This window comes from Ahaetulla prasina, chromosome 5, assembly GCF_028640845.1.
Source record: "Ahaetulla prasina isolate Xishuangbanna chromosome 5, ASM2864084v1, whole genome shotgun sequence".
In the NCBI taxonomy this organism is placed as follows: domain Eukaryota; kingdom Metazoa; phylum Chordata; class Lepidosauria; order Squamata; family Colubridae; genus Ahaetulla; species Ahaetulla prasina.
Genome location: NC_080543.1, coordinates 25,997,510 through 26,024,445, shown reverse-complemented (window position 1 = coordinate 26,024,445; position 26,936 = coordinate 25,997,510). Strand labels below are relative to the sequence as shown.

Below are 26,936 nucleotides of genomic sequence, written 5' to 3'. Positions count from 1 at the left end.
CCAGTGTAGGAGTTCATAACAAAAGCAGTGAAAGTACTATTGTTGTAGCCCAGGTCTTTAGTATTGGATGTGAAAGTGCCTGATGAAAGTTAAATAAAGCCAAATAACTTCTCTGTATCTTCCAAATATTCCCTGCTTAGGAAAAGATGGAAGAGTTCAAAACTTTTCTTTTCCTTTTTAAAATATACCTTTATCACCCAGGGACAGGTTCCAAATCCCATCGCTACCGGTTTGCTCTTGTGTGCCCGTGCGCACGCGCAAAAGCGTCCGGGTGTGTGGGCAGAGCCTCCCGCCATCGCCACTATTGATTTGCCTAATCCGGTGCAAACCGGTAGCAACCCACCACTGGTGTCACCTATACAAAAGATTTCTCACTCCCTTCCTTCCCTGTGTCAGAAGAATAATTTGGGATTCTAACTCAAGCCGTAGCTGTGCAAGAATAAATAAAAATGAGATCCAGACAGCTGTGAGGAAAGAAGAAATATTTATTCCTAAAAGCAAAACAGTTTGCCTTTAAGGTCAGGCTGCAGAGAAATGGGGTACAGCAGCAGGTTTTTATAGCGGGACCTTGTCTGAGGTGTGGAAATATCTGCTGATTCTAGGGTGACACTTGAGGGGTATATGTGTGTGTGCATGTGTTTGTGTATGTTTGTGTAGTTTATTCTAGTGAACATGCAGTTCTTCTCGGAGACCTAATTTAATTAACTCTGTGTTTGCAGACCTTATCCTTTGATATGTGGATTAGATCTGGGTAAGTTGTTTGAGGAAGTTTGCTAATGTTAGTTGATTAACTTACTTTCAGCTTGATTGTTAATTATCTAATGGAGACACTGATTCTCAGACCGTTGTGGATTCTGTAAAATATTTTAAGGGGAAGATGGAAACATTATAAAGAATAAAATATATTTGGATATAAAACTTCTCACACCTACGTGACATTTTAAAAAAATATTTTCACTTATTGTCTGACCACCTGTCTCCTTTGCTAACAGAAATTAATTTCATGGATATGAGGAGTAAAGTAATGTTTGTCAAATGTTAACAAAGAGTAAAAGCAGCTGTGCTGGATCTTATTTTTACATCTGTGGATAGAAAGACTCATTCTTTACACCAAACACTTGTGATCCTGGGAGAATTTCCACCGGTGGGTTAAGAGGAAGAAAAGGTAGTTTTGCTGATTCTCCCCCTCCCACCTCTGAAAAATGGCTTAGCTTTTATGGACTATTTTAATACTTGTGAAGGTTGTTAATATTGGTCCTATCAAAAAATTATCTTGTATTTTTTCCCTTTCAGTTCTTATTCAATTAGAGATTTTTTTCTTTTAAAATGTCTTTCAAAGGAAAAAGAATTTTAGTGAAGTTCTCATGGATGGTTTTTGCATTAAAAAGGAATGAATAGGGATAGGACAGAAACTGCTTTTTAAAATATCTAAGTATAATAAAACAAGAGACAAGTTTTGGGAACTTGTCTCTGGAAAATAGTAAAAAGAAAAAAAACTGAGAGTAAGTCAGATATACTCGAGTATAAGCCGAGGGGACGTTTTTCAGCACAAAAAACGTGCTGAAAAACTCGGCTTATACTCGAGTATATACGGTAACTTAATTTCAGCTTGACTGTTAATTATCTATTGAAGACACTGATTCTCAGACCATTGTGGATTCTGTTGATATTTTAAGGGAAGATGGAAACAGGATAAAGAATAAAATATATTTGGATATAAAACTTCTCACACCTACGTGACATTTTAAAAAAATATTTTCACTTATTGTCTGACCACCTGTCTCCTTTGCTAACAGAAATTAATTTCATGGATATGAGGAGTAAAGTAATGTTTGTCAAATGTTAACAAAGAGTAAAAGCAGCTGTGCTGGATCTTATTTTTACATCTGTGGATAGAAAGACTCATTCTTTACACCAAACACTTGTGATCCTGGGAGAATTTCCACCGGTGGGATAAGAGGAAGAAAAGGTAGTTTTGCTGATTCTCCCCCTCCCACCTCTGAAAAATGGCTTAGCTTTTATGGACTATTTTAATACTTGTGAAGGTTGTTAATATTGGTCCTATCAAAAAATTATCTTGTATTTTTTCCCTTTCAGTTCTTATTCAATTAGAGATTTTTTTCTTTTAAAATGTCTTTCAAAGGAAAAAGAATTTTAGTGAAGTTCTCATGGATGGTTTTTTTGCATTAAAAAAAGGAATGAATAGGGATAGGACAGAAACTGCTTTTTTAAAAAAAATATCTAAGTATAATAAATCTAACTTGGTTACATATTTAATATACTTTGCCTTTCTAGTTTTTTCCTTTCTGCTTCTGTAAATTAAAATTTACAGTGAAGCAACTGAAATATATCCTTAGGAAAGTGTGACCCATAGCTGTTCAATCCAAAGACTGTCATTATTTTATTTTATTTTATTTTATTTTATTTTATTTTATTTTATTTTATTTTATTTTATTTTATTTTATTTTATTTTATTTTATTGTTTGTCAGACATGTACAAGATAACAGGTATAAGTATAAACATGGACATGAACATCGGAAATGAGTACAAAAAAGTAGGAACAGTAGGACAGGGACAGTAGGCACGCTGGTGCGCTTATGCACATCCCCATACAGACCTCTTAGGAATGGGGTGAGGTCCACGGTAGACTGTTTGAGGTTAAAGTTATGGGGGTTTGAGGAGGTAACAACAGAGTCAGGTAGATCATTCCAGGCATTGACCATTCTATTGCTGAAGTTGTATTTTCTGCAATCGAGTTTGGAGTGGTTTACCTTAAGTTTGTATCTATTGTGTGCTCGTGTATTATTGCGGTTGAAGCTGAAGTAGTCATTGACAGGTAGGACATTGTAGCAGATAATTTTGTGTACTATCCTTAGGTCAGACCATAGGTTGTCCAAGCCCAAAATTTCAAGCCTGGTGGCATAAGGTATTCTATTGTGAGCAGAGGAGTGGAGGACTCTTCTTGTGAAATACCTCTGGACCCGCTCAATTGTATAAATGTCCGATATACAGTGTGGATTCCAGGCAAACAAGCTGTATTCAAGGATTAGTCTGGCAAAGGTTTTGTATGCCCTAGTTTGCAGTACAGTGTTATTGGAGAAGAAGCTTCACAAAATTAGATTAACAACTCTTAATGCCTTTTTGGCAATGCTGTTACAGTCAGAGCAGGCTGCCATTCTTGTGGCTAAAGACAAGGATCCATTGCAACAGAGATAAACTACCCATTAGTTTCCCATTGTGTCTTATAGACTATTTTGCACTACTGTATTCCCAAAGGCATAATAACACACATTCATTTCACACTGGTCTTGTTCAATCTGGTAGTTTCCCCTATGTTCTGATTTCTAGCTACAAGCAATGATTGGTGGAACTTTGCCTGCTGGGAATTTAAGGAGGTGATGATATCTAACACATTTATGGGTGCCATTAAGAAAAACAGGCTCTTCTCATGGCTTGTTGTGAAGATAGACCTTTTCCTACTGAAGTATAAACTTTTAGCATTTTCTTATGACAGGTATACATAAACATAGAAGAAAGCTTTCACTTGTTTTTGTTTTAAAAATGGATTTTTCATGGATATCTATTCCAAATGAGGACATTGTGTGGTTTTTAACAAAATTGTGCAATCACTAAACCATTAATAAAATATACTTTATTTATGAGCATTGAACAAACTGTTGAGAAAGAAGGCCAATGTTACCAGCATGAACTTTTGCTAGTCTGCACTGCCTGGAGCCCTACCTCCCTATTCCTGGTGGGTGGCTCTCATGTGACAAGACACATATTTCCCTCTAGTGTGTTTTCCCCAGTTTCCGCTCATGGAACTTGCAAATTAAGTGTCCCATTTCAATCTTTGAATATTTCTTTTCTTTGGCTGAAGGAATAATCATTCCTTTATGTTTAAATGTCCAACTCCAATGACCTAGATTTGCAAAGCAGTCTTAAGTATAAAGTAATAGTATAAAGTAATACTCAAAAATCAACACAATAATACAGCATTTCCTATAGAGGCAAGGAATAGGAACCAATCGGAGGGCACTCAGAGAATTTTTCCCTTCCTTTTTTCTTGCAAATAGCAACAACTTCATTAGGGCTACAGTCACTGGTATAAAATGATTGCACTTGAATTCCATGATAGCTTTTGCTGTGAACACATAGATTGTGTTATTGGTCTTTAAAGAGCCATTGGCTTCACATAATGCTCACTGAGGTTAGCAATAATTGTTTTATCTGTTTGTACTTCCTCATTCATCTCTAACTTTTTCAGATAAGAGAACACCTATCCATGCTAGACAAATTCAAATCACCAGGACCAGATGGATTATACCCCAAGATTCTGAAGGAATTGGCAGAAAGAATCTCAGAACCACTGATACATATCTTTCACATATTTAAATTTCTTGGAGCCCTGGGGAACTACCAGATGACTGGAAAAGGGCTGATTTATTCACAGATTCAAAAAAGGGAGAAAAAAATGGATCCAGGAAATTACAGACCTATCAGCCTTACATCAGTAGCTGGAAAGATGCTGGAAAAGTTAATCAAGCAATGAATCTGTGAACATTTAGAAGCAAACAAAGTCATAACCAGAAGCTAACATGAGCTTGTCAAAAACAGATCATGCCAGACATGATCTTATTGCATTCTTTGACAAAGTGTTGTGGTCTGCTGGTGGCCTGTGGAGCTGCAATAGAGTCGGACAGTGAGGAGGCTGGAGAGGAACATGGGCCAGTCCTGGAGTCCGGGGAAGGCTCGGACGAGGGCTCTGCGTTGGAGGCAGAGATGGGGCCAGGGCCATCTGGAAGTTATGTGCGGACTCCAGAGCCTCCAGAGTCGGACATCAGAGAGGCAGAGGAACAGGAGGAGCCTGTTCCTAGTGCGTGCATGAGCAGAGCTGCCAGAAGGCAAGAACAGCTAAAACAAAAGGGATGACTTGTTTTGGAGATGATTGGCCCCTCTTATAAGACTTAAAAGAGAAGCAAAGGCACGTGAGCCCTTTGCAGGAAGCAACGTTGTTAATTCTGTTCCAAGTTGGCAACTTTGTCTGATTCTGGACTCCGTGTGGCTTTGCTAATTAGGTCTACGGCAGCGTGTCAAGGGAGATAAAGGTTGGAGATTATCCTGAAGGACTTCTCCCAAAGGACTTTTTGCAACTAATTGGGACTAATCTGTGAATGAATGTAATTCACAACTGTTGCAATAAAAGAGGTTTTTGGGACTATTTGTGTGTTTTAATGACTCAGGAAGCCTGGGTCACAACACAAAGTGACAAAATTAGTGGACCAGTGAAATGCTGTGGATACTTGGACTTCAGAAAGGTGTTTGAGAAAGTAAACCACAACCTACTACTCGGGAGTTCATGGCTTCCATGACGGCCTTGGACCTGACTCAAGTAGTTGATGGCCCCACTCACATCGGGGGTGGCACTCTGGATCTTATTTTTATCTCTGGTCAGTGGTTGAAGGATCTGGATTTGAGAGATGTAGTCATAGAACCTTTGTCATGGTCAGATCACTCTCTCCTTCGCCTGGACTTTCTGACCGCCACTCAACACCGCAGGGAGACGGAACCACAACGTTGGTTCCGTCCCAGGCGCCTGATGGACCCGGAGAGGTTCCGGACGGAGCTTGGGCCACTTCCTGAGGGTCTGGCTCACGGCACGGCAGAGGAACTAGCCGCAGCCTGGCAACGGGCTGCGGCTGGGGCTTTAGACCGTGTCGTGCCTCTGCGGCCTCTGACCCGGCGCAGATCCCAACCGCCCTTGGTTCTCCGAGGAGCTGAGGGGATGAAACGCCGGAGAAGACGCCTAGAGAGCTCCTGGAGGTCTAGCCGTTTAGAAGCTGATCGGACACTAGTTAGGTCCTATACTAGGACCTACCTAGTGGCACTGAGGAAGCGAGGCGTTGCTCGCCTCCTCCCTCATTGCGCCGGCAGATAACCGCCCAGCCGCCTTTTTCGGGTGACCCGTTCCCTCCTTCACCAGGGGAGCGGATGACCCGTTGCAGGGACGTGCTGAGGAGTTTAACGGTTATCTATACGATAAAATCGTTCAGCTCGAGACGGTCTAGACCAAAATTGCGGCGATTCAGATGAGGCGCCTGAGGGTGGTCTTGGTGACATTTGTTGGGATGAGTTTGACCCTGTGGCTCCGAGGACATGGACAGGTTGTTGGGTAGGCTGAATGCCACCACGTGTTTACTGGACCCGTGCCTCCTGGCTGGTGCTGGCCACTCAGGAGGTGACACGAGGCTGGCTCCAGGCGATTACGAGTGCCTCCTTGTTGGAGGGAGTCTTCCGCCGCCTTGAAAGAGGCGGTGGTGAGGCCCTCCTCAAGAAGCCCTCCTGACCCGCTGTCTTAGGTAATTATCGTCCGGTCTCCAACCCGCCGCGCGAAGGTTGTAGAGAGTATGGTGGCATATCAGTTTCCTCTGCACCTGGATGAAACTGTCTATCTAGACCTGCTCCAGTCCGGTTTCCGCCCGGTTACAGCACGGAGACGGCTTTGGTCGCGTTGGTGGATGATCTCTGAGGGCCAGGGATAGGGGTTGTTCCTCTGCCCTGGTCCTATTAGACCTCTCAGCGGCTTTCGATACCATCGACCATGGTATCTTGCTGCGCCGGTTGGGGGATTGGGAGTGGAGGCACCGCTTATCGGTGGTTCTCCTCCTATCTCTCCGACCGGTCGCAGACGGTGTTGACAGGGGCAGAGGTCGGCCCCGAGGCGCCTCACTTGTGGGGTGCCGCGGGGTCGATTCTCTCGCCTTCTGTTCAACATCTATATGAAGCCGCTGGGTGAGATCATCAGTGGCTTCGTGTGAGGTACCAGCTGTACGCTGATGACACCCAGCTGTATTTTCCACACCGGCCACCCCAATGAAGCTATCAAGTGCTGTCCCGGTGTTTGGAGGCCGACGGGTCTGGATGGGGAGAAACAGGCTCAAGCTCAATCCTCCAAGACTGAGTGGCTGTGGATGCCGGCATCCCGGTACAGTCAGCTGAGTCCTCGGCTGACTGTTGGGGCGAGTCATTGGCCCCGGCGGAGAGGGTGCGCAATCTGGGCGTTCTCCTGGATGAACGGCTGTCTTTTGAAGACCATTTGACGGCCGCCTCCAGGAGAGCTTTCACCAGGTTCGCCTGGTGCGCCAGTTGCGCCTTTCTAGACCGGGATGCCTTATGCACGGTCACCACGCCTCGTGACGCCTCGCCTGGATTACTGCAATGCTCTCTACATGGGGCTCCCTTGAGGGGCATCCGAGGCTTCAGTTGGTCCAGAATGCGGCTGCGCGGGTGATAGAGGGAGCCCCTCGGGGCTCCCGTGTTACACCTATCCTGCGCAGACTGCACTGGCTACCTGTGGCCTTCCGGGTGCGCTTCATGGTGTTGGTGTCAATCTTTAATGCGCTCCATGGCATAGGACCGGGCTATTTACGGGACCGCCTACTGCTTCCAAATACCTCTCACCGACCGTGCGCTCCCACAGAGAGGGACTCCTCAGGGTGCCGCCAGCTAGGCAGTGCTGCCTGGCGACACCAGGAAGGGCCTTCTGTGGGGCTCCACCCTCTGGAACGAACTCCCCAGGACTTCGTCAACTTCCGGACCTCCGAACCTTTCGTCGCGAGCTTAAAACGCACTTATTCATCTGCGCGGGACTGGATTAGATTTTAAAGTTATTGGTTTTAAGGGGTTTTTTATTATTTATATTGTTTTTAAATTAGGCAATAGAATAAGTTTTTTAATTGTTGTTTTTTAATTTGTATTTATATGTATTTTAACTGCCTGTGAACCGCCCTGAGTCCTTAGGGAGATAGGGCGGTATATAAATTTGAAAAATAAAAAAATAAAATAAAATAAAAAATAATAAAACAGAAAAACATGGGTTAGACAGCATCATCACCCATTGGATTCATAACTGGCTAATCAACTGCACTCAATGTACAGTAGTGGCCAAAATTGTGGAAATCTTTTGGGAAAAGTGTATTTTTGAGGTTTGATGGCTAATAACACCACTTTTTTTTGGAGTAGTGCCATAAAATTATATATCAATTGAAAGATAATTTAAGAATGTAATGTTTTTCAGCCTTTGTTTGAGAGATAAAAGTGGCTTTTTTGTGGAATTCTAGATTTTAGGCCAAATTCCTGCGGTCTGCGCCGAATGATTCTTGCCCTCAACATTCGCATTGCATTGCGCCATTTCATTTTGTATACACCCAGATTATTTTCTTCTGTCATGTAGGCACAGTATCTTAATTCTTCTATCATCACTTGCTGTTGTGCACCTCTTCCTGCCTTTACCAGTGTGGTTTTGTAGTGACTGAATCTCCTTATACCTCTTCAAAAACTTAGAAATGCCACCTTTGGTTAAGTTTCCACCAATTTTTCTTCTAATTTCTTTATAACTGTAGCCTTGTTCACCTAATAATACTATTTTACACCGCTTTCTGGGCGACCAGTCAAAGTAAAGTAAACCATTACTTTAATTTTATTACGTTTTACAAGCTCACTAAATGAAAGAACAAAAAAAACCCAACCAACTTGATAGCGACCACATAACACAATGAGAAATGTCCTCCTCTCAGCTTCAATACATGACATCAATAACTGAATCCTACTATGATCTGATTGGTTCATTGCCAAAACAAGATGACACCTGATTGGCTCTTTAAACACTCATGCTAACTGACTACAATTAGATGAAGGAAAGCTACCTGATATCAACCTAAGCAAGTTGTGCTTCCTTTTTCTGGTTATTTGGCTATAACTTTTCATAGAATACAAATAATCGAAAAAACTTTGTTGCATTACATTCTTGATTAAATTATCTTTCCAGTGATATATAATTTTATGGTACTACTCCAAAAAAGGGGTGTTATTAGCCAAGCTCAAAAATACACTTTCCCCAAAAGGTTTCCACAACTTTGGCCACTACTACACTACACTCCTTAATGGAACTGCATCTACTTGATGGAAGTATGCAGTGGGATACCACAAGGCTCTGTCTTAGGCCCAATTCTCTTCAATATCTATCAATGATTTAGATGAGGGAATAGAAGGGGAACTCATTAGATTTGCAGACAACAAAGACAACACCAAGCTGTCAGGAATAGCTAAAACTCCAGAAGATAGGCTCAAGATACAAAAGCATCTTGACAGACTTGAACACTGGGCCCTATCTAACAAAATGAAATTCAATGGTGAGAAAAGTAAAGTTCTCCATTTAGGCAAGAAAACCAAATGCACAGATATAGAATAGGTGACACCTGGCTCAATAGTAGTATGCAAGAGGGATCTTGGGGTCCTAGTGGACAATCACTTTTAAATATGAACCAGCAGTGTGCAGCAGCTGCCAAAAAAGCCAACACAGTCCTAGGCTACATTAACAGAGGGATAGAATCAAGATCACGTGAAGTGTTAATACCACTTTATAATGCTTTGGTATGACCACATGTGAATATTGTACCCAGTTTTCGTTGTCACAATATAAAATAGATGTCTCGAAAGAGTGCAGAAAAGAGTAACAAATATGATTGGGGGACTGGAGGAGGCCAAAACATACAAAGAATGGTTGCTGGAATTGGGAATGTCTATTTAATGAAAAGAAGGACTGGGGCAACATAACAGCAGTATTCTAACACCTAAGGGACTGCTACAAAGAAGAAGGGGTCAACCTTTCTCCAAAACACCTGAAGGCAGAACAAGAAACAATGGATGGAAAATAATCAAGGAGAGAATCAACCCAGTACTAATAAGAATAAATTTTTTGACAGTTGAAACAATTGATCGGTGGAATTACTTGCCTCCAAAAATTGTGGGTGCTCTTTTTAAGAAGGGATTGGACAACTATTTGTCTAAAATCAGTGGTGGTATTCAGCAGGTTCTATCCAGTTTGGGCAAACCGGTAGCGGCAGCTGCGGGAGGCTCTGCCCACCCACCTGGATGTCATCACATCCCATTTTTTACGCTCTGCGCATGCGCAGAAGGCTCTGCGCATGCGTGGAAGGCTCTGCGCATGTGCGGAGGTGGCGCGGGTGAGCAAACTCTCACATCTGCAAACCAGTAGCAAAGGTAAGTGAATACCCCCCCTCCCGTCTGAAATGTATACCAAGCAAGTTTACTGCTTGAGTGGGGGGTTGGACTACAAAACCTCCAAGGTTCCTCCCAACTCTGTTGTTCTGTTATTCAGAAAGACTAACAGAGAAAACCATTTTATACAGTACAGTACCTTGGCTAAAATTTTATACAGTACCTTGGCTAAGATTAAATGGCACCAGATTTCTTTTTCTTTTTTGTTTGAAAAAAAATAATAAAATACTTTATTAGACATTTAATAATCTAATTCTAAGGAACAAAGAAGATTGGAACCATCATACTTCATATTACAATATAGCTGCACTTTAAATATAGATTTTTCTGCTGATAATTTTGTTGCACATTCCATTGTTCCCTTGTTATTGGACCTTCAGGACTTTATTACTTACGTGTCCAACATCTGAGACAACCAGCCTGAAATGCATCTGATCTCAATGAATGGCATGAACTGGAGGAAAAAAATATCAGTATATTTAAAGAGAAAATGAAATACCATATTAATTTCCCAGCAAAGCAATTGATTGGTGACAGATGTTATTTTTTTCACTTTGATTCTTTCTGATTCATTTCCTAATAAAAATACTGATAGCTGTCAAAGTATTTTAAATCATCCAAAATGTTAATTTAAGCAACATTCTTTTCTTCTGCACCAAATTTGCAGAGACATCAACATAAACTACCTATATCGCAAAACCTGCTATTAAATCCCCGAGAGTATACAGTAACAGCAAATTAATTTGTGACCTTTCATCTACAACTGGGCAAAAATCTTGCTTAACTGCAGTTATGCCACTGAACAACAAGAATGAGCCAGATGGCTATTTGCGTGGGCTAAGATAAAGTATCAGTGGTGATTAACCATTTATATAAATTATGACATATTGACAAATTTGTACGGTACTCATTTTTCATCCATGGTTCTTTTTCAAACCTAATAACCTATTGTTTTTCAGGATGGGGTTAAGTTAGAATCCAGATCTTGCAGACAGCTCAAGAAATTAGTGATAAATGCAGTAAGGTCATTTACAATGATCCAGTACTGTGCTTAGTGTAGTATCTGCTAGATGATTATCAATAACTTTAAGTTGTTGCTTGAAGATTTCCAACAAAGAACTTACCACTTCATGTGGCATCCTGTTTCACTGGCTGGTAGCTTATACAATTTGAAAGTTCTTTATGATATGCAGCCTGAATATATTTCTCATAGTTTTAACCAATTGGTTCTAGACCTGTTCTTTAGTGCAATACAGAAGTCCATTCCCTTTTCAGATGTTTCAAGACAGGTATCATATCTCTCCCCTCGCCCCCCCCAGGCTAAGCATACCCAGATCCTTTAACTTCATAAGGCTTCATTTCTTTATAAGATTTCATATGAACCATCTTGATTGTCCTGCTCTGAACTACAGAATAACAAGTCGAAGAAATGGAGACAGATGCTTTAGAAGTTTGTTGCCTTCCAGGATTAATTTCAGGAACTATTGATTGCCAAGCTTATTGGGAAAAACTAGACTTTTCACAAAATATCTTTATAGAAAATTGAATCTCTTGCCCTTCCAATAATTGTGTATCGTATCGTTTGAAATTGGCAGCTAAAAATAATCTTAAAACTAAGTAACATTTCTATATAAGAGTGTAGATGCAATAAATAAGATTACTGATAAAACAAAATGAACTGTAAAAAGGGACAAATAATATCTTGGATAATAACTGAAGATAAACCAGCATCGTACAGAAAAAAAATCCTCTGTATTTTTTTCATACCACATCGAATTCAATTTAAAGATGGGGAATTGATTTTCAAACTTTCTTTCAAAAAAGAAAAATTCTATGAATATTTTCCCACTCATTAACTCCATTCAACAAATATATAACATTGTAGATATATGCATGGACTAGAGGAGATCAACCCTGACTGCTCTTTAGAAGGCCAGATCCTGAAGATGAAACTGAAATACTTTGGCCACCTAATGAGAATGAAGGACTCACTGGAGAAGAGCCTAATGCTGGGAAAGATTGAGGGCAAAAGAAGAACGGGATGACAAAGAATGAGGCTGGATGGAGTCACTGAAGCAGTCGGCGTAAGCTTAAATGGACTTCAGAGGATGGTAGAGGATAGGAAGGCCTGGAGGAACGTTGTCCATGGGGTCGTGATGGGTCGGACACGACTTCGCAAATAAAAACAACAAGAAGATATATGCATGTATATTGATTGTTTATGTGAAAGAAGTTCACTAGGCATCAGATCTTGTACTAAATTCAACAAATAGATGATAACTGTGGTATAAAGTATAAGGTATAAAATGTGGTATAAAGTAAAATAATCAAATTGTTCAGTTGGATGCTTCTGATTTCCTTATTTCATGAAAAATTGTGCATATAATCATTCAAGATTTATCCCAACTGTACATAATATTGTTTGCATTAATATTATTTGCTGTAACTTCTCCTTCCAGAACTTTTCATTTCTTTAAACAAGATCATCTTAGATATTAATTCCAAGTAGTAATTTGGAAATCTTGCATGGGGTAAACTAGTGAGATCATCAATCTGATTGTAATGGGTAGTAAAGTGAATTAATAATATACCAATTCAGCACAGTTTGGTTCCTTTGTTTTTCTAGCTATCTGTTGACAAAATAAGTTGTTGTGATTGTGGTTTTTTTTTAATTGTCCAGAAGAAAACCAGTGCTGTGGAGTACTTAAGTTTTTGATCTAGGACAGTGGTAGTCAACCTGGTCCCTACTGCCCACTAGTGGGCGTTCCAGCTTTCATGGTGGGCGGTAGGGGTTTTGTCCGATACTGAAGTACTTTCCTTTTTTTTTGACTTTTTAAATTTTTTTCATAGCATTATTTAAAAACATTTTCATTAGGTTTTCATAAAATTCCCCATGACAATTTAAATTTCTGAAAATATACTATTTGTATCACCTGCGCATAAGTTTAGTTCACGTTACGTAAGTAAAACTAAATGGCGCTATAGTGCGACCGCAAACAAAAGAGCCTCATCCCAGAATTGCTCACGCATCTCCCCCCACACCACCCAGCTGTAACAGACAAGCAGAGCTGGTAGCCGGCGCCCCCCACAAACCCAATCCACGATGCGCGAGAGGCATGTGCAGACGACGATACACGGCGCATTACTGTGGAACTGGTGGGCGGTTGGAAAATTTTACTACTAACAGAGTTGCAAAAGTGGGAGGTAGGTATAAAAAGGTTGACTACCCCGATCTAGGACTAAGGAGAACCCACTTCAGTTCCAGAAACTCTCTAAGGGACTTTGAATCAGACCCATACTTTCCTCCCAACCTATCTTGCACATTTGTTGTCATGGGGAAAATTGAAAAATGGAATAATGCATGTAGACCTTCTGGATGACCCTCACTCTGTTAAAGACCTTGGAGTACTCATCTCAAATGATCTAAGTGCCAGAGCTCACTGTAAAAATATTGCCAAAAAAGCATTAAGAGTTGTTAACCTAATCTTGCGTAGCTTCTTCTACAGTAATATTGAACTGCAAACCACAAAACTTTTGCTAGACCAATTCTTGAATACAGCTCATCTCTCTGGAACCCGCACTGCATATTGAACATTAATACAATCGAACAAGTCCAGAGATATTTCACGAGAAGAGTCCTCCATTCCTCTGCTCGCAACAGAATACCTTATGCCACCGGACTTCAAATTTTGGGATTAGACAATTTAGAACTTAGCCATCTTCGGTCAGACCTAAGTATAGCACATAAAATTATCTGCTACAATGTCTTACCTGTCAATGATTACTTCAGCTTCAACCACAACAATACACAAGCACACAATTACAAACTTGTGGTAAACCGCACTAAACTTGATTGCAGAAAATACAACTTCAGTAACAGAGTCATTAATGCCTGGAATGCACTGCCTGACTCTGTGGTTTCTTCCCTAACCCCCAAAACTTTAACTTTAGACTGTCTACTGTCAACCTCACCCCATTCCTAAGAGGGCTTTAAGAGCATAAGCGCACCAGTGTGCCTTCCGTCCTTGTCTTAATGTTTCCTTTTATATGTATCCATTTCATGTATTCATAATTATGTTTATACTTATATCTGTTACCTATTACATGCTTGATAAAATAAATAAATAAATAAATAAGTAAGTAAATAAGTAAATAAGTAAATAAGTAAATAAGTAAGTAAGTAAATAAATAAATAAATAGTTGAAGAAAAAACAGGATAGAAATGCAACCAATAAATGAATAGTAAAATTTGTTCTGAATATTGGGAATGATAATATAACTGGTTCATCATTAAAGCTTTCAGGCAGATAGAAATAGGACTCTTACATATTGAAATTAAATATCTGTACTCATACTCTTTCTAATCCTCCCCCATCCCCCATTTCATCTTTGGAGATCAATCTGCCAGAACCGAAGATTCTTAATGACTATGACCTGGAACACAGAGAACTAGGGGAAATATTGGGCAAAACAGAATACTTTATTGGCCAAGTATGATTGGACACACAAGAAATTTGTCTCTGGTGCATAAGCTCTCAGTGTACATAAAAACAACAAGGTAATATAATCAGTGTACATACAAACGTACAAACACACAAACAACATGTACATACAAAAACAAGTGTACATACAAATAAGGCAATAAAACCATAAGATACCAATAGAAGGTAGTGAAAAAGATGAGAAGGATAATAATAATACAGTCATGCTACAAGGGTAAATATCCTTAGACAGAAGGCCATGCTGTGTGAATTAGGTGTTCAGCAGAGTGATGGCACAAGGGAAAAAACGATCTTTGTGTCTAGTTGTTTTGGCTTACAATACCCTATAGTGGTGTCCTGAGATGAGGAGTTGAAGCAGTTTATGTCCAGGATGTGAGGGGTCTGTAGATATTTTCTCAGCCCTCTTTCAGGCTCATGCAATATACAGGTCCTCAATGGAAGGCAGGCTGGTTGCAATGTTTTTTCTGCCGTCCTAACTACCTGCTGAAGTCTGCACCTGTCCTGTTTGGTTGCCATATCAAACCAGACAGTTATAGAAGTACAAATGAAAGACTCAATAATTCCTCTGTAGAACTGTATCAGCAGCTCCTGGGGCAGTCTGAACATTCTGAATTGATACAGGAAGAAATTCTTTGCTGTGCCTTTTTAATGATGGTTCTAATGTTAGGAGCATCAATGAAAGTTAAATGCATCAAGCGATACTATGTTAAAGAGTCATTTGTGTGCTCTTTTATGGGAAATTCCATTTTCTTGTCAATGTTCTTTGTGTTAATATTTTTTGTTATTAAGAATATTGGTACTAATGAATAAACTTGGATATTAGGCTACAGCAAGCAAGGGTTTATGAGCCATTCACTAGTTTACCAAGAGTCCTAGAATCATGTCATATTTTGGTTTTCCTCCAAATGCACCAAGAAAATTTATTTATTTATTTATTTTTATTTTATTTTATTTTTCAAATTTTTATACCGCCCTTCTCCGAAGACTCAGGGCGATGTACATCACAAATAAAACATAAATACAAAGATACCAAAAAAGTTAAAATACAATATAAGTTAAAAAACTGATTCAATATACTAAATTAAAATAGAGATGTAAAATTCTAAAAGCCCCACTAAAAACCCTCAATAAAATCATTAGCCCAGCCCTGCTTGGTGAAAAAAGAAAGTTTTGAATTACTCTCTCTTAGCTTTCATCATATTGGATCTCAAGTGGGAAAAATAGGTTTCACTACAAATTCCTTTTGTTAATAAACAGCACAGTGATTACAGTGTGTTTTACAGATTGCAAGTGAAAGCTAAAAGAAACGAGAAGGATTTGGGATAAACAACAGGGAAAGTCTTTGTTTGCCAGGTTCCCAGTGGCCTCTGGCTGTCCAGTGTTGGAAACAGAACACTTGCCAAGCTAAATTGTGGTTTAAATTGACAACGCAGTTTCTCATGCCATGTATAAATAATGAAATGGCCTGATGTAAAGGTGTGTATGTGGGTGGGTGGAATTGTTTTGCATCATGTTAGGAGTATAAATAAGCAATATCACACTGATCAAAAATCTCATACAGAGGTATTACAGACAAAGAAGGCTGTCTTGCAGTCACCAAACAAGCTAGCAATTTTCCCCTGTAAAGCAAAAGGCTGATCATGGGGAAAGATAAATGGCTAACTTGGAATGCTTGTCTTGACCTGCAGAGACTTGGCAACACTTCAGTGTTGGCTCACGATCAGATTCCTGGTGCATTTCAGGCATCCGTGGTTTTCTCTAGACAGGGTGACCCAACTTTGGATGAACATAATTGGATATAGGCATTTGATAGTGTGTGGATAGTGTAAATTGACAGGCTGAAAATGATCCGTATGGCAAATCCTTTGCAGTTCGCAGTGATGACAGCCTCCGTCTTTCTGTTTGTACTTGGTTATGCAACCTCTTGTCAGTTCCCCTATTTTTCTTCCAATTTGTGCTTAGCTAAAATAAAAGGATTGTTGATTCAAATGTTTCTAATTCAAGAGAGGGAAAGGGGGAGGGAGAGAGGGGGGAGGGGGAGGGGAGGGAGGGAGGGAGAGAGAGAGAGAGAGAGTTGACTAGTCCAGCATCTTGTTCAGAATTCCAAGCCTAAGATTTGACCAGACAATACTTATGAGCCAAGTTGCATTGACCACATGGCAACACTGAGGTCCATCCTACAGAGCAAGAACTCTGCTTTGGTTATAAGACATGCGACAACACCTTTAACACCATCAAACAACAACATCTTGGTTTGTTTGTTTTTAAATTTCATTTGTCACAACAGTATACACAAACATCATCATAGATTAAAAAAAACAATATATCATAAAAGAAAAATATAAATATATAAGTAAAAGTCTGCAACAGCTATGTTAATTTGATATAATGAAAGGAACAATAAGACAGGAATGGTAGGCACTTTTGTGCTCTTATGCACGCCCCTTATAGTCCTCTTAGGAATGGGGTGAGGTCAATAGTAGACAGTTTTTGGTTGAAGATTTTGGGATTTTGAGTAGAGACTATGGAGTCAGGTAATGAGTTCCAAGCGTTAACAACTCTGTTACAGAAGTCATATTTTCTGCAATCAAGTTTGAAGCGGTTGACATTAAGTTTGAATCTATTGTTTGCTTTTGTATTATTGCGATTGAAGATGAAGTAGTCTTTTACAGGAAGGATATTGCAATAGATGATTTTGTGTGTTAAACACAGGTCATGTCGAAGTCGGCAGAGTTCTAAGTTTTCTAATCCCAGGATTTCAAGCCTGGTGGTTGAAGGTATTTTGTTGTTTTCGGAAGAGCGAATTATAAGAATTGTAATTACAAGAATTAATAATTAATAAATTAGTAATTAATAATTAATAAAAATAATAATTAACAATTAATAATTACAATAATTAATAATAAGTTACAAGATTTGTTCCCAAATGGGCATCCACTCTTAATAATTTTTGGAAAACTATAAAAGCATTTGGAAGCACCTGTTATTATCTATTAGATAAGAGAAAGCCGTTGTCATGAAACAATTACTCGTGAAAGCAGAAAGCAGAGAGTGAGAAAGGAAAAGGAGGAAGATGAAGAATAGGAGGAGAAGGATGCCATTTCTCCCCAACTCACTGAGAATAGAGTACATTCTGTTTATACCAGGGGTCTCCAACCTTGGTCCATTTAAGACTTGTGAACTTCAACTCCCAGAGTTGAAGCAAAGCTGGCTGAAGGACTCTGGGAGTTGAAGTTCACAAGTCTTAAAGGGACCAAGGTTGGAGACCCTTGGTTTATACTATTGGATTTACTTTAAAAGAAATGTGGCAAACAGGTTGTAATAGTCAGAAGCTAACTGAAGATTCTGAATTTCTGGAGAGTTCAGATCCTCTGCTTCTGACTTATGATTGTTGTCTGAGTCATTGGAATATAATAATTCCCCATCAGAAGCCTTCCTGCTTACAGCTTCTGAATTTAATGTGATTGCAGTCTCTATTCTTTTTAAAGTTTGTACATAATTACATTTGCTTATGTTTGTCATTCCTTATCTTTGTCTCTAGCACCTGATCTCCCTTGTTTTCTTTTAGCATTGAGTCAGCAGGGACTCTGCTGATTTTCATATTGGAAAAAAAAACACCTTGCGTGTTCTATTTCTGCTATATGTTTTATTACTGATGCATAAAACCCTAACAACATGGGACCAGGCCATCTAATATATCACTTTTACCATCTGGGGTGCCATAAATGCTGAATTATCAACTTGCAATTAATTTGTTTCTGATTTTATATAAAACTACTAGAAATAAAAATAAAAGTTTACATAAAGTGAGTAGGGATAGGAGCAAAGTTATTTAGTTTTAATTTTTTAAATTCAGGACAACCTAGCTTATACTTCTTAGATTCGTAAGTGGACAAGATGAATTTCCTTTTAGACCACACATTTTTTTATAAATTGCGTGTAAATATAAACCACGGAACTATACTTACAAACATGCATCTCTCGAAGCTACACTAAATCCTGTGATGAGGAGAAAGAATAGATAAAATAAATGTTATTGGTGAAAGTAAGTATGGAGTATGAATATATGTAACTTTTCTATTGTAGAAGAGTAGAAAATGAATAGATCAAGACAAGTGAAACTGACATGCACTGGGAAGAAGTACAATAGGGTAGTTGGTAAAATATGAGTAGAAGTTGAAACGTCAATGGTTCAAATTAAATATCAGTCCTGAACTAATTAGGTGGCCACAAGTCTCTCTGCTTCTAATATTTCAGGATAATAATATTGCCTTCTTTAGAAGCTAGAATGGGATTTATTAAAAGAAGACAGGCTCTGTTCTAAAAGTTCAGCCATTTCCAAGTGAAATGTTTCACCAGTTCCATTGCTGTTCAGCAATTTTATCAGCTCCTTGGATGGAAGAGTTGAGGAGACATTCATAAACTTTGCAGATGACACAGAGCTAGAAAGGACAACTAAGGCTGATGGTTGAGAAGAGAGACCTCTTCAGCAGTTGTCTGAAGTGAAGAGGATGAAACTTAACAGAGAGAAACATAATCTGTGCATCTGGATAGAAAAAAAGAATACAAGGCTTATATAATATTGAAGAAAATGTTGGATAACCATCTGTCTGAGATGGTGTAGGGTTTCCTGCCTGGGCAGGGTTTTTTATTTTTTTATTTATTTAATTTTGTCACAACAGTATACGCAAACATTGTCATAAGGGAAAAAAACATATCACGGAGAAAATATATATATATATATATATAAAGTAAAGAATATGCATCAGCTATATTAATTTGATATAATGAAGGGAACAATAGGACAGGAATGGTAGGCACTTTTGTGCTCTTATGCACGCCCCTTATAGTCCTCTTAGGAATGGGGTGAGGTCAATAGTAGACAGTTTTTGGTTGAAGATTTTGGGATTTTTTGTAGAGACTATGGAGTCTGGTAATGACTTCCAAGCATTAACAACTCTGTTGCAGAAGTCATATTTTCTGCAATCAAGTTTGAAGCGGTTGACATTAAGCTTGAATCTATTTTTTGCTCTTGTAATATTGCGATTGAAACTGAAGTAGTCATTTACAGGAAGGATATTGCAATAGATGATTTTGTGTGTTAAACACAGGTCATGTCGAAGTCGACGGAGTTGTAAGTTTTCTAATCCCAGGATTTCAAGCCTGGTGGCATAAGGTATTTTGTTGTTTTCGGAGGAGCGAAGAACTCTTCTAGTAAAATATTTCTGAACACGTTCTATTGTATTTATGTCAGAGATATGGTATGGGTTCCAGACGGATGAGCTGTATTCAAGAATAGGTCTGGCAAATGTTTTGTATGCTCTAGTTAGTAGTGTAGAGTTTTTGGAAAAGAAGCTGCGTAAAATTAGGTTTACAACTTTTAGAGCCTTTTTTGCTATGTAGTTGCAGTGGGCTTTGGCATTTAGGTCATTTGATATGAGAACTCCAAAATCTTTGACAGGGTGAGGGTCATCAGTAAGGTAATGACCATCGAGTTTGTACTTGTTGATAGGATTCTTTTTTCCAATATGTAAGACTGAGCATTTGCTGGTAGAGATTTGGAGTTGCCAAGTTTTAGACCAATCGGACATTAAGTCGAGGTCTTCTTGAAGGGTAGAAGTATTGTTAGTGGTATTAAATAGTTTGACATCATCAGCAAAGAGAACACAATAACTTGAGATGAGGTCACAGAGATCATTTATGTATAGTATGAAGAGTGTTGGACCAAGAACACTACTTTGGGGAACGCCACTTTTGACAGGAACAGGATTTGATATAGCGTTACCAATTTTGACCACTTGTTGTCTGTTTGACAGGAAGGCGTTTATCCAATTGTGAAGAGGTCCCGAAATGCCATAGGATTTTAGTTTGAGGAGTAGTTTATCATGTACTACTGAATCAAAAGCTTTGCAGAAGTCTATGTAGATTGCATCTATTGCTTTTTCTTGATCAAGGTTGGTAGTCCATATGTTTTTGCAGTGAAGTTGTAAGTTACAAGACAATTTTTTTCTGAAACCAAATTGTTTATTAGAGAGAAGGTTGTTTGTTTCAAGGTGGAGTGTAATGGATTGGTTTATGATAGATTCCATTACTTTGCATGGGACACAACATAGAGAAAATAGGTCTGTAATTTTCAAGTAGGCTTGGATCTCCTTTTTTGAAGATAGGGATGACTGTGGCTAGAGACCAGAGTTTTGGAAGGGAACTAGTTTTGAAGGCTTTATTAAAGATTATGCTTAGGGGTTCAGCTATATTAATTGAAAGTTTCTTTAAAAAGTATGCACATACTTTAGTCCCTTCCAACTCTGTTGTTATGTTATGTTGTTAATAGGAAGGGGAATAGCATAAATCTACCAATAGATTTAAACTTAATGTCAACCGCTCCAATTTGGATTGCAGAAAATATGATTTCTGTAACAGAATTATCTGTGCTTGGAATGCATTGCCTGACTCTGTGGTCTCTTCTCATAACCCCAAAAGCTTTAAACAAAATCTATCCGCTGTTGACCTCACCCCATTCCTAAGAGGACTCTAAGGGGCGTGCATAAGAGCACAAATGTGCCTACTGTTCCTGTCCTTTTGTTTCTTTTCCTATATATATATATATATATATGTAGAAGGGATCTGGGTGTTTCTGTTGCTCACAAGTTGTACCAGCAGTGCAATGTGGCTACTAAAATAGTAAATGCTATTAATGGTGCATTAACGAGAACATAAAGACCAGATCTCAATAAATATTTTTTCAACTCTGCCCTGATTTGTTGAGACCTCACATGTTCAGTTTTGGACACTGTACTTCAAATAAGACAGTGAAATTGGAGCAAATTCATGGACACCCACCAGTATGGACTTGAAGATCAGAAATCACTTCTTTAAGTATAATTTATCATTATACCTTTATACTAATTTAACTTAGTATTTCTTTGCCCAACATAAAAGCATCTCTTCTTCCCATAACCCATTCCTTTTTCATATGCAAATTTTCCACTTTAACTATCATCTCTGCTTATAAAATTTGGTTTTTGTTTTCCATCGTTGCAACAATTTCTTTATATTCTAATATTCCTGCATCAGGTGAGGTTTGTTTCTGCAATTTATCCCCTAGATCGCTCAAGGTATTCTCTTTCACACCTGTCATTTCTTGTTTAACATCTTTTGAAAATAATCTAGAAGCAGACCTCCTTGCTGAGATTGTAGCTGCTATTTTCTGCCCCGTTCTTCAAAGATCTCCTGAAATATTTCAAGTCATACCATTTTCTGTCATTTTGTCCCAATGCTGACCAAAAACAAAAGGCAAGGCTTTTTGTCTCACTTCCCCCCTCCCTAGTTTTCTGTTTCTGCCTGGTATTTTTAGTTCCCTCTAGTGTCCAATTTCTGAAATTTGGAAATATAAAGTCGTGAATTTCTGTTATGACATAAGATAGCTAAACAATTTAGTTTCCATGAAACTAAATCAGAAACTTTTTTAATATAATTATTTTAAAAATCTTATACTAAAAATTAGAATTTGTCTGGTCCATTAATTCAGCCACAATTTTCTTGAATTTCTTGAATTAAAGTTTTATTTAGTCTTTTGCTGTTTCTTTCAAATTCTTTAAATTCTTAAATTAATATAAATCAATATAAATATAAATTGCAAGGATACAAGCATCAAAGTTACAGTTATGCAGTCACAAGTGGGAGGAGGTGAGCGACAGGAATGATAAGAAGACCAATAGTAATAGTAATGTCATCACATATTAACCCTTAAGATAGCTAAACAGTCGATTTCCAAAAGTGTTTAGAAAACTGAAGTTAATGAACTCAGTGTCCTTAAAAGGGCTCTACCATGGTCGAGGGCTTGATGGATTTTCTTCATTTGCCAGAGCTACATTCCACAAGAAACATTGTCCTGCAATCTCCTTATAAGGAGAAGCCATCTGGAACAAAGTGGCCAATCTCCTTTGGTCCTTCAGTCTTGACTGTGATATCATCTGCACTTTTTTGGTGACATGTATATTCTTAACCCAGAAGTCCCAGAAAATCTGATGGTGGGGGGGGGGAGGCATTGTAACAGAAAAGGCATGTGTTTGGAGTTCTGTAAGATGGTATTGTTGAATAGAGGGGACCTGGAAAATGCAGTGTTAACTGTTGCAATAGGCAGAAATTCTTGACAAGAGGTAGTCCCACAACTAACCTGTCCTTGTGCATTTACAGGTTTAAAGGTAATAACCAGAACTTTGAATTGCACCTGGAATCATAGTGGTTGGTGTTTCTTGAATTGTTACATGGTTTTAATTCTTACTATGTTTGTAAGCTGCCCAGAGTCATGTTTTTAAAAATTTGCAAAATTGGCAAATCGATTTATAAATTTACTAAAATAAAGTAGTAAACTGCATCCAGTAAATGCAGATTACATCCGTATATTTTGAGGTGCTTGCTTTCATATGTATAGTGAGCAATAGTTCCACAGGGTACCTTAATATCAGTACTATGTCTCACTGTGGCTTGGTTGCAATACTTTGGGAGATGTGTGATTGTCTCTAAGAACATGTGCACCCAAGCACTGCATTGGTACATTCATTCTGACTTACAGTGGGATGAAGCAAAGCCTAGCCACCTTGCAGAAATCTGTTACTGTACTGTCTATAGTGCTTATGTTTATATCTTGTTAATCTCAGCGGGCACTAATGGCACTATGTAACATTTCCAAAATAACATAATCCTGAAGGAAGTCCCCTGGAACATCAGCTTTCAATCTCAACTTTGATAATGTGGGGGGAAAAAGCTGAACGAAAGGAAGAGAAAGGAAATTATAGGCAAAGAAACAAGAGATTAGGGTGACAAAATTCAGTGACAAGTACTTGGGTTTATTGCTGTTGCGGTAAAGACTAAAAGTCTGAGATACAAAGCTGCCACTTTAAAGCCTTCTATGTTAAGCTACACAGCCATAAATTCTCTGCAATAGTGCAGTATCTGTTTAAGGTTAATAATATCTCACTGATTAAACAGCAAGGCTCTGGTTTAGACACTGATTAATAGCCAAGCCATAAATACTACACCCTAAAATGACTGGATAAGTTCAGTTCAGAAATCCCAGCACTGTGTAGAGCTGCAGAAAGTGGCAACTATGAAAGCTAAGGAATTTTTAGGTTGGGGAGGAACCTTCACCTCCAAACATAGAAAACATCTGTGTATCTTTTTCTGTTCAGGCTTATTTTTCCAATGCTTCACATACCACAAATATTTCAAAATGACTCCTCTATTAGGACAGAAGGCAAGAAAGGGGAAAACGCATGGTGAATTTTATTGAAAGAATTCTCTTATTGCCTTAACAAATTTTATCAAACAAGTTTTGCTTGCCTCTCATTTTTCTCTCTCTCCCCTTTTGCCTTTTCAATGAACTTTGGTCATACTGGTGGATAGGATATTCTTGTGGGCTCTGATCCTTTCTCAAATGCTTTCTATAGCTGTTTGTTTCACTCCATCCCTTTTGGCTTGTTCATTTCTAATTTATTGTTATTTCATTTACAAGGCTGAAACCATTGGATGAGTTTTGTCATACAAATCAAAGTAATCTTATCTGGAGAAGGTAGTTGTAGGAGGACGATTGTGTTAGTTTATGGTATCCAAAAATCAGGAGGCGTCTGGAAATAACACTCCCAGACTCCTTCTCATACAATATTTCTAAATCAACTAAGTAGTAGATTTAAGTAGTAGGGCATGCATAAGAGCACCAGCGTGCCTACCGTCCCTATCCTAATGTTCCCTTTAATTGTATTCATTTTATGTATTCAGTTCCTGCTTATACTTATATATATTATCTAATATATACTTGACAAAATAAATAAAATAAATAAATAAATAGAAGAAGCATGTACACTGGATGAAAAAATAGAATAGAATAACAGAATTGGAAGGGACCTTGGAGGTCTTCTAGCCCAACCTCCTGCTTAGGCAGGAAATCATATACTATTTCAGACAAATGATTATCCAAACTCTTCTTAAAAATTTCCAATGTTGGAGCATTCATAACTTCTGGAGTCAAGTTGCTCCACTGATTAATTGTTCTAACTGTCAGGAAATTTCTCCTCAGTTCTAAGTTGCTTCTGTCCTTGATTTGTTTCCACCCATTGCTTCTTGTCCTACCCTCAGGTGCTTTGGAGAATAATTGGCTGCCTCTTCTTTGTGGCAACCTCTGAGATATTGGAACACTGCTATCATGTCACCTCTAGATCTTCTTTTTATTAAATTAGACATATCCAATTCCTGCAACCGTTCTTCATATGTTTTAGCCTCCAGTCCCCTAATCATCTTTGTTGCTGTTCTCTGCACTCCTTCTAGAGTCTCAACATCTTTTTTACATCGTGGCGACCAAAGTGACCATGTAATGCTTAATTTTAAAGGAAATTGAGTGATGTCAAATGTATATTGTGGACATCTAAAGGTCGATTTTACTAAAATCGGTGATAAGTAGGACTCTATGTCAGGAGAAGCTAATGAAAAAATGAGCTAAAGATAGGTTGCCATTCTTGCAAACAATTTTGATGAAGAAAAACATGAGGACAGCTGAAGAAACCATTATGGCTACCTCAAAAACTTAGTGAAGACCTGAAACCATAAAAGACAGGAAATGGAAAGAAGGTAAAGTCACAGGTTATAAAAAAAAAAGTAAACCCACTCACCCAGAGCTATACAGCTGGCATTGGAAAGTGAAACCACTTAATGACTTGAGGTTAATGAAGGCTGCTAAGATTTTTTTAAAAAGCTTCTTCAGTTAGATTCAAAATACAAGGAAATAGAGACAATCAGCATACCAATTTGTCTTCAGTGAGGACAAAAGCTAACAGCTAAGAAATGGCAGGTAGGTAGGTAATCCTACTTCCCCTTCAAAAAATATAGGAAATTGCAAAGGTCAGATTGAAGGGATAGAATTGAAGCTTCAAATTAAGAGAAATATATCCAAAAATCTCTTTCCTTTGAATGAATAACCCTCAAAGTAACAAATAAATTGTTTCTCAAGGAACTGAAAAAACTAAGTGATAGTCTTGAAGCCTTTTATCCTTGGGAAATACTGTACAACTAATGACTGAAAAAAAACAAATATTCTCCCTACCATAAGAATAAAACTCTATGAGCACCTAACATCAAAACAGTAACTACAAGAGATTAATACAGCTTTTCAAAAAGAAGTACACTCTAATCCTACCCCAGAACACCTTATCTCATTTTATATTGAATAGCTTTCTTATGTGAAAATGCTGTAGACATGATATATCACAACTGAAACACTGGACAAAGTATTCAATGAACATGATGACTAGGAAGCTAGGTAAGTGTAATGGAATGTGTGGATGACCTTGGGGGACTGAAGGGAAGAGATACTGCTTAGGAAGCAACCAGACAAGAGAGGTGATTAATGTCAGCCCTCCCGGATAAACCAAACAGGAAACTCAACTAGATGAGCTAATTCTACTTTATTGTAAAACTGCGTTAAACAAATTTTGCATTCTGAAGGTACATGCTTCCCACCACCACTTTCAAATGACTGATAAATTAGAGTGGGTTCTTCTTAAGTTCTTCTTGATAAGCCCCTGGGGGCTCCTCCATCTCTTGTAATTATTTTCTAGGCAGCATCTCTTCCCCAAGGACATCCACACATTCCATTACAGTAAGAGTGGGTTACGTACCATGTCAATAAAACGAACCAACGGTGTCCATCAGTTGTTCCTCATCAAATTGGAGTATTGTGAATTTTGTTGGCCAGGCTTTTATGATATAAAAATCTAGTGAGGGTTGTGTTTGAAGTTCAATTCATTGGAGAGTGAGTCAACTGAATTTTGTTTGCTTCAATGAAAATGAACTATATATGATAAATATTACATTTCTATTAATGAGCAATGAATCCATGCATGTACTTCTCCATGTTTCAGGTGGACATAATTCACTGTCCATACAAGTCCTATTCATAGGTCTACACCATCCAACAATATACAGAAGTCTTAAAATTTAAAACAGCAGTCATGCTTGGACAGTGACAAACACTGCTTCATTATTTTTAAGAATTACAGATTCAACATCTATATTTGTTTGACTGTTTTATCACTTCAACGAATGACTTTTAGATCATTTTTCATTTCAAAGCCAACAGTGATTATTATTCTTTAAAAATGGAAAAGGCATTTTGAATGAGACAACATTTGAAAATCTGGCATCTTCAGTGAACTTGATGTCTTTCTAAACATGGGCAGCATTGTGCCACATACTTCTGTACACCAACTGACTACCTTTGAATTAATAATTATTTTTCAGTTTCATTTCCTGCTTTGTTCTTTAAATCATAGCAGGTGGCCACAGGAAAACACAATGCCATT

At 38.4% G+C, this 26,936-nt stretch overlaps 1 long non-coding RNA gene across 1 annotated transcript in view; it reads right to left on the bottom strand.

Moving 5' to 3' along the window:
• LOC131199616 (uncharacterized) overlaps window positions 1–26,936 on the bottom strand; it is a 95,306-nt gene that overhangs the window by 4,379 nt on the left and 63,991 nt on the right. Inside the window, exon 2 of the long non-coding RNA XR_009155368.1 lies at window positions 10,477–10,535. This is a non-coding gene — a long non-coding RNA (uncharacterized LOC131199616). The remainder of the gene's footprint in view (window positions 1–10,476; window positions 10,536–26,936) is intronic.